The 8,328-nt window shown below is 63.6% G+C and overlaps 1 protein-coding gene across 1 annotated transcript in view; it reads right to left on the bottom strand.

Moving 5' to 3' along the window:
- The window catches only part of ZBTB46 (zinc finger and BTB domain containing 46), a 47,720-nt gene extending 45,098 nt beyond the window's left edge, over window positions 1-2,622 (bottom strand). Inside the window, exon 1 of the mRNA XM_019637167.1 lies at window positions 420-2,622. The gene's annotated coding sequence lies outside the window, so the exon portion shown is untranslated. The remainder of the gene's footprint in view (window positions 1-419) is intronic.
- Between the last annotated feature and the right edge of the window lie 5,706 nt (window positions 2,623-8,328).

Genomic DNA, 8,328 nt, shown 5'->3' with positions numbered 1-8,328 from the left:
CGGCCCGGCCGTGCGCCCCGCCCCTCGCTCAGCCCCGGGCTCCGCGCCGCGGGGCGGGAGGGGGCGCGGCAGGGGTCGGTCCTCCTCTGGCCCCCCTGTGGGCGGCCGGACAGCGGAAGTGCGGCCTGGAGCTCGCTGGGCATTGTGGGAAGCCCCCTCCCCTGGGCTGCGGGGGGCGGGGGCGGCGCGGCGTGGGGTCTCCGGGCACCCGCGCCCTTTCCCGTGGGGCGGAGCAGCCGGAAGACCACCCGGATGGGACTCGGGTCGGGACGAGGGCACCCCAGCCCCCGCCGGACTGCGCACCCCAGCGTTGCCCAGGCGCCAGCTCCTCCGGGGCGCGCGGGTCCCCGGGCCACAGGCTGTTCCCGAGCCCCGACGCGCAGTCGCGCCGCGCGCGTCTCGCAAACTTCGCGACTTACCCCCCCTGCCCAGGCGGCTGTGCGGGCCGCGCGCTGGGCAGCGAATGGGGAACGAGAAAGCGCTCCCACGGCCCCGCAAGGACCTGGGCACCGCGCGCCGTCGCCGTCGGGGGACCTCAGCGCGCCCAGGGCGAGGCACACCTGGGGCGCAGGCCACGTGACAGTGCCTGCCACTAGGTCTTGGGTTTGGACAACTTAGCACCCACGACCGTGCGCGATGATCCTTTCCGCCTCGCCTGTCGAGTGAGGTGCGGGGCCCCGCCGGCTATCTCAAGCGCTGCCCCGGATGGGCCCTGCGCGTCCTTCTTCCCCCATCCTCAAGCCCGCGGGCGGGCGTAGTGGGAAGTGTGGTCCCGCATTCCTGGCTGGCCTATGCGGGGGCAAAGGCCACCTCGCTTCCTTTCCCGGGCGCGGCTGTGGGAAGGGAGGTGAGCCTGTGGCTGGCCAGCCGCGCAGTGGAGTGGAGCACGACCGGACGATCCAATGGGGAGGCGCCGCGGGCCGTCTGCGCCCTGCCTCCCTGCGGGCCCAGCGCCGCGGAATTCCTCGGGAGGTGGGAGGCGGCGGGCCATTATGGATGCTTTCTCAGGATGTGTAAGGAGGCATTCATTGGGCTGCAGTGGGAGGGCAGGTCTGGGGGGTGGAATTCTCCTTGAGTGAACAAGGGCGAACCTCGGTCTGGCAGCCAGCGATGAAAGGCTCGGACACTCCCTCGCTGCTAGCCAGCGGCGCCTGTAAACGGCTGTGCAGGCTCCCTTCCTGCTGCCTAGGCTGGCACTGCCGTCCCCGGAGCCCCCTCCCAAGCCTTTCGTCTGGAGGACCCTCTCCATCACATCCGTTTTCTGGAACAACGGGCCCGCGTTTCCTAGGCCCTGGGGAGGTGGGGGCTGGGCACAGCCACCCTGAGAAGTGGCTGTCTACAGACCTCCAGGAGGGTCACCTGCCTCCTTCCTTTGAAGGGACAGGGCGCTCTCTGCAGAAGTCCCCTACCTGCCTACCTAGTGCACAGTTGTAGCCTCGGAGGAAAGGTGGCCAGGGAGACTGAGGCAGCTTTTGGAGTGCCCCCAAACTCAGGAGGACCAGACCCCTAATGCCTACCAGCCTCTCTCAGAAAGAGCCTCAGTCTCCTAAGATGGCCACACACACACACACACACACACACACACACACACACACAGCACTCCCCAAGAACAGCCTTGCTGGATGGCACACCCATTGTCCAGTTGCCTTCTTCAGAGCATGCCATGGTGTCCAGTCATGGCTCAGGAGGTCTGCCCATGAGAACCAAGCCTGTGCCTCACCAGGGCCCACCGCACCTGCCAGCCTGGGGCTTCTGGTCTTGGGGGAAAGCCTTGCTGAGTTCTGGAGTGAGTCCCCGGAGCCCTGGGACCTCCGCTCCCCATGCCCATGTCCTGCATCATGATGAATCCAGGTTACCCCCATCCACTCCAGCAGCCTTGCCAGTGACTGGGGACTGAGACTCCCATCTTTCCTGCTCCAACAACCAACAGAAGGGCAAGCAGCCTGAAGATGAGGCTGATACACCAAAAAGGCAGAGCCAAGGACAGCCACCAAGAGCCCTGACCAAGCCATGCCTGAAGGCCACCCTATCTCCAGACTGTCACTATTCTGTGAGTTATTAACACCCTTTATGATGTAAGAAAAGAAAATAACTAATAGCAGCAGCTGGACCCCCTGCAGCCAGCTCAGTGCATCTAGTCTGATGGGGAGATGCTGGCAGCATGGCCCCAGGAACCCCACACTCAATGACCAGCACCAGCTAAGTTGCTACGAGGACTGGACTTGCAGTGGACAGACACCAGGCTGGGTTGCAAAGCCCCCTGTCTTGCTGGGGTCCCCTGGATTCCGGTGAGGGTGACTGCGCTGCACCTTACCCCTGAGGCCTGGCACAGACCCCAGGAAGGGTCTGCTGCCTGACCACCAATGGCCCGTCACTGTGCACAGATGGGCACCCTCAGTGAGGGCAGCTCCCCCCTCGAAGCAGCAACGGGAACAGGCGAGGACCAAGGGGTGGTCCTCAGTGTGCTTTGACTGGGGCACCCAGTGTCCAGGGCCAGCAGAGCCAGCAGGTGGGTATGTGGGAGGGCCCAGGGGATAAGGTACCTGTGAGTACCATGGTGAGCACCAGGTGTGGCCCTGGCCTGGCCTGGCTAGTAGACGAAACATCAACAAATGACAAAACATAAAAAAAACACAGTGGTCAGACTGTGCGCTGATGATGGCTGCGTGATGGTCACTCTTGAAATTCACCCCCAGCCACATGGGTGAACATGCCTGGAGCCTGCCCAAGGGATACTGTGATGCCTGTGAGGGTCTGGGGGCCTGGAGAGAATGAGCAAATGCACACCAGGGCTAGGGGGCTGGGGGCCCAGGTGCAGGAGACGGTGGGGTTCACAGATGCACTTGCTGATGGCAACTGCCGCCCCCCCTCCCTGCCCCAGCATCTGCCCCACCCCCACCTACAGACCCCAGGCCTTTGAAGGGCAGGCTCAATTCCCCCGTGAGGTGAGCTGCGTGGCTGGCAGGACCCCCAGGAGGTCCTGGCCTAGCTCTCTGCTCCCACAGCCCTCTGCCTGCCCTCCAACCCCACTGTGGCTTCGGGGGATGGGGTGACCCAGCTGCATGCCCTGTGCCAGGCGCTCTGATGTCACCAAAAGAGCAGGGATCTGCCTCCCAGATCCTACCCTGTGAGGGATAGCCTGGGAGGAGCTCTGGGAAAGAAGATGAAAAGGACAACAGATACCCCGGCACAACTTCCTTCCCAGTGCCAACCCCCTGGCAACCCCTCCTTGCCAGCGCCTTCACCACCACACCCCACCTTCCCCCAAGGCAGCATTTCCACATCCACCCCCACCGGGTTTTCTACCCGCAGTCACTGGTCAGGGAACCTGCCTGTTTATTCTCCAGCCGTCCCCATGGCAACAGCCCTGGGAGTCCTGCCCCCTCCCCAGAACTGCCCAGAGCTGTCCCTGCCCTCTCCAAGCCCCTGCTGGAAGCCCCACGGAGGGAGAGGGGCTGAGGGCAGGGTGGGGAGGGGACGCGGCGCTGTGCTGCCGGTGGGCCTGAGGATGCCTGGGCTGCTGCCAGGAACCGCCCTCTGCACGTCATCCTGGGTCCTGCGGGTGGACCGGAGGCCCTTCCTGGGCTGCAGCAGAGCCCCACCCGGAGGCCGGGGAGGCCGCCTTGCCGAGCAAGGCTGCAGCTCAGCCTGGTGCCAGCTGGGCCTGCCCTCCTGCTGGGCCTCCCCAGACCACCCTCTGGAGCTGCTCTGGGCCAGGGGCTACCTGCCAACCCCACGGCTGCCCCACCCAACTGTCCTCCGGGCTTGCGCCCCTGCCAAGCCCCAACTGCCGCTCCAGCTGCCACCGCCAACTGTCACCCCGTCTTCATTCCAAGCGCTCACCCCCAACCGTCCTTCCAAAACGCCACTGCCAACTGCCAGCCCCTTCCTTCCTGAGCCCCAGCTCCCACCACCACCCCCAGGCCTGGCACCACAGCTCTGCATTCCAAGCCTTCCCTCCAGGACAGAGGCTGGGCCGCACCCGCCTTGTGCCCAGGGAGGGGCAGGAGGCAGGGGCAGAAAGCTGGAGAAGGGGCTGGAGGCTGAGGGCCGGCAGACAGAGGGGCAGGGTTGGGGAGAGAACAGGGCCGAGGCAGGGGAGGAGGTAGAAGGCAGTGCCAGCTGTACGGCCAAGCCAGCATCGCGGTGGGATGGCAGCCAGGGCATGGCCTGGGCAGGCCCAGGGGGCTGTGGGTGGAGCTGAGGCCTGTCCTCTGAGGGTCTGCGAACAGCTCAGCCTGACCACCAACTGTGGCCTGGCCTGGCCTCCCCGTACCACCAGGCCTCTCTCTGGGAGCCAGCAGCCTTCCACAGCCCCAGGTGGGCCCAGCTCCTGGGTTTCAGCTGTCCGAGGTCACCCCAGCACCCTGGGCCAGCCCGGTACCTTTATCCTCTGACCCCTGGGTCCTAGCCTTCACCTTGCTGCCTCCCCTTCCTCCTATACCTCCCTTTCCCTATTCGCCCGGTGGTCCCCTGCCCCTCCCCATGTGGGACCTCCAGGCCACTGCCCCAGGGCACAGAGCAGGCTGCCTCTCTGAGTTGGTCCTATCCTGGCAGAGCCAGGAGGCACCGCTGCCTGTCGCAGGTGCGGGCCGGGGGCTGTAATTCCATCTCTGGCGGGTTCTGGAAAGTGGGAGGCGGCAGGGGACCAGCCAGTCAGCGCTGGAGCAGGGCGAGGGGCCCAGGGGCCCAGTCCCCGCCGGAGGAGCACAGCTGCTCCCCAGGGCCTAGGCTCGCATTGCACAGGCTGCAGATGCTGCAGATAGCCCTGGCAGGTGAAAGGGACACCGGCTCTCCCCAGCGTCCCATCCAGGAGCGGCCAGGCCCGGACACGGTGGGGGAGGTACTGGAGGGCTCCGTCCACAGAGCCTGACCAGGTTTGATCCCGGGAGGAAAGGGGAGACAGGGCAGGTCTGCTGAGCACCTGCTCCGTGCCTCGAGGCTCCCCACGTGGGGAGCTGTGGGGGAGCGCTTGCCCTGTATCACCTGGCTCACCTCCTGCTCTAGGGGCCGGAGCTGGGAGGAAAAGGCAGTGAGGAGGCCCCCAGAGGCCTGCAGGACGAAGGGCTCTGTCCTGCCCGGACGGGTACAGGCCTCTCCCCTTCCGCCAGGGTCTTCTGGGGTCCCCTTGTTGGGCATGGAGTGGCCCCAACCCTGTACAATGCCAGCCTGAGGTCTCAACCTCATTCATTCATTCACTCACTCACTCATTCAGCAACATTCATGAAGTATACGGAGCCTACCATGTGCCAGGGACCCTCTCAGTAGGAGCAAGACAAAACCCTTGAATCCCAGGAGGGAGCTGGGTGATAAACAGTCAGCTAAGGGGTGGGCCAGAGCATTTCGGACAGATGAGGGCTCAGTGGAGGAGCCGGGGCAGGGAAATGCAGGATGGAAGGGCTCAGGACGCACAGAGCAGCCAGGACAGAGGACACAGGAGCTGATGGGAAAGATATCAGAGCTGGGACCGCGAGAGCATCAGAATAGCGCACGCTGGGTTACCCGCCACACGTGAGGCACGCACCCATGAGGCACGCTGACACGACACATGGCCAGAAGGAAGCGAGTGCGAGCCGGACCCCCAGGTTGCCAGGTGGTGTGTGGAATCTCCCTCCAGGAGGCGAGTGAGCCGTGAGTGGGAAGCGAGAGGCCCGCCCGTCCGTCACCAGGCCGCCAGTCAGGCACCCCTGCCACATGGTGACAGGAAGGGCACCTCACCAACACTCACGACCCCAGTGTCATCACAAGAAACGATATCAGACAAGCCCAAACTGGGAGATGTTCTACACAGCCCCTGACGCGTCCTCTTCACAACTGTCCAGGTCTTGAAAAACAAGGGTGAATGCCATGGGGCACCCTGGACGGACATGGAAAAACCTGTGCCATCCAAATACAGTCTGGATGGCATTTAGGAAAATGTGCCAGTGTGAGCTTCTCCGTGTTGACAGACGTGTCCCCGTGACAGAAGACTAACAAGACTAACAAGAAGGGGAGTTGCGGGGGGGGGGACTGAGGGGGCACACAGGAACTCCGTACTTTGCAATGTTACAGCTTTTCTCTATTATTCCAAAATAAAAGGTTCGTTTTTAAAAAGTAAAAACTTCAAAACCCAACTAGTCAATCAAACAAAACACCCTTCAGACCGTGGTTTCGGGAGCGAAACAGACTCCCAGGGTCCATCTCAGCCAGCTACTCACCAAAGTCTCAGGGTGATCTGGGCTGCCCACTGCACGTGCTGCCAACTCGCCCGGCACCGTGCGAGGGCCGTGACCCAACCTCAGCCTGGTCTCCACCTGCCACCAACCCCCGCCCCCGTGTCCCTAAAGGTGACCCCAGTCCTGAGCTGAGTCTTTGCTGCCAAACCTCACACTGCTTTGTCCCAGCTGTGCTGTCTGTCTTCCCCCTCACTGCTCTCTAGGCGTTCGCCCCCCATGCCCCATTTTTGTCTGTCCTCCCTTCAAACCTCTGCTCGTCGTCACCTTCATGGGAGCTGACATTTGTGCTGGACTGTCCCCTGCAGCAGTCCGCATATAGTCCGTCTTGCTGCCCCTCAGGCATCCGGTGCTGCTGCTGCTTCTGAGTGTGTGTCTGCACACGTGTCTGCATCCTTTGGCATGTGTGTGGCTGGGTCTGTGTGTGCAAGAGTGTCCTGCACACTCTTGTGCACGCTCCTCTCCCCTGACTGAACAAACCCACACCTGTGTTGGACACTGGGCAGGACATGGCCCTGCCCAAGCCTCAGGAATGACAGCAAGACACAGCTGTGGATGGGAAGGGTGGGGACACGGTCGTGGACATGGATGGGAACAGAGCATTCGGCTGGAGCCGGCAGGGCATGGTCTTTGGTGCTGCTGGGGGACAGGTGATCAAAGGCCTGGGGCCACGTGGGATGAGCCAGGCTCCAACAGCTGCCAGGCTGGGGCTTCCAGGCACTTCTGCAGGCTACAGGATGCCACTGAAGACTGTTGAGCAGGAGGCAGACGATGCAACAGCAGTTCCGGGAGTGCAGGGAGCTGGGGGACGCACACAGGAGAGCCACCCCCAGGCCACTGGCCCAGGTCTGAGGACAGAGGCCAGGGCTGCAAGGCAGCATGGGGGAGCGGAGGCCTCAAAGGCACGAGCTGGCTTGGGTCCCTGGGATCCCTGGGACACACGGCTCCCACCCCAGCATGGCTGGGGTCAAGAGAGGTGTGTGGCAGTGGGGTCACCTCGAGGCACTCTTCCCTCTTGCTCACCGGGGGTTTCGGATGCCCCTTGGGCAGGGGCCCGGGCAAAGCCGGGTCCTCGGGATGCCTGGACCCCCGTGGCTCCCACAAGCTGTGCCTGGAGGCAATGGAGCCTCGGCCGTCGGCCCTCGGGTTGGACTTCAGCTTGGCCCAGGACTCCCTCAGCCATCCTCGACCGCAGAGCCCAAGAGCCCCTCCCAGGACACCCTCCTTGGCTTGGGGGGGGTCTGTTCCCTGGGCCTTGGGGTCCTTGTTAAATGGGGCAAGGTGACGTCCAGTCCTTCCCAGATGGGACAAGCCCCTGATGGACAGACACTCCTTTCCTCCTATTGTTCCAGGACTGGGATGTTCCCTCACTCAGAGCCTGCAGGGTCTCCTCTGGGTCAGCACAGCCTCAGGGGAGAAGGGGACCTCGGAAATGAAATAGAAAACCGCCTCCTCTGTCCCTTGTGGGTGCTTGGGCCTCCCTCACCCCTGCTACCAGCCTGCTCAGTCAGCCTCAGCCCACCGCCAGCCTGTACCTGTGCTGGTCTCATGATACCTGAACCCCAAGCCCGCACATCCTGCTTTGGACGAGAGGGTTCACTAGCTGAGCTGGCGCCCACCCTGGCCCTCGGCCACTGCCCACCACCAGCTTCATGGGCTGCTGCCCAGCCTGCCAGGATCCAAACACCACCGGTCCTCATCCCCCAGGGCGTCTGCACCTGCTGTGCCCTCCACTAGAGTGCCTTTCCTGCAACCACCCAGCGGTGGTTCGCAGCCATCCTTGGCCCCTGCCTCCTGCTCACAGCCCCCGCTCCTGCTGGGGAGAGGGCCCCACCTGGACAGGGCCTGCCTCTGGCCTCAGGCCTGCACTCTGGGCTCCTTCACCCTCCTTGTGCTCCAGGAGGGCAGCGCCCTGTCTGAGCCCCTTTGTGTCCTGGGTCCTGCGGGCTCTGGGGCCATCCTGGCCGGACTGAAGTCTGCACGCTGTGTGATTGGGTCCGTCCCTTCCTTCTCTGAGTCAGCCTGCACCTAGAAAGCCTGCCTGATGGAGCCGAGCAGGCAGGACACAAAAGCAGCCTAGAAAATGGTCCTTTCGGCATTATTATCTTAAGGGGAG

This window comes from Hipposideros armiger, unplaced genomic scaffold (assembly GCF_001890085.2).
Source record: "Hipposideros armiger isolate ML-2016 unplaced genomic scaffold, ASM189008v1 scaffold_32, whole genome shotgun sequence".
In the NCBI taxonomy this organism is placed as follows: domain Eukaryota; kingdom Metazoa; phylum Chordata; class Mammalia; order Chiroptera; family Hipposideridae; genus Hipposideros; species Hipposideros armiger.
The sequence above is the reverse complement of the archived record's forward strand: the minus strand, read 5'-3'. Positions and strand labels throughout refer to the sequence as shown.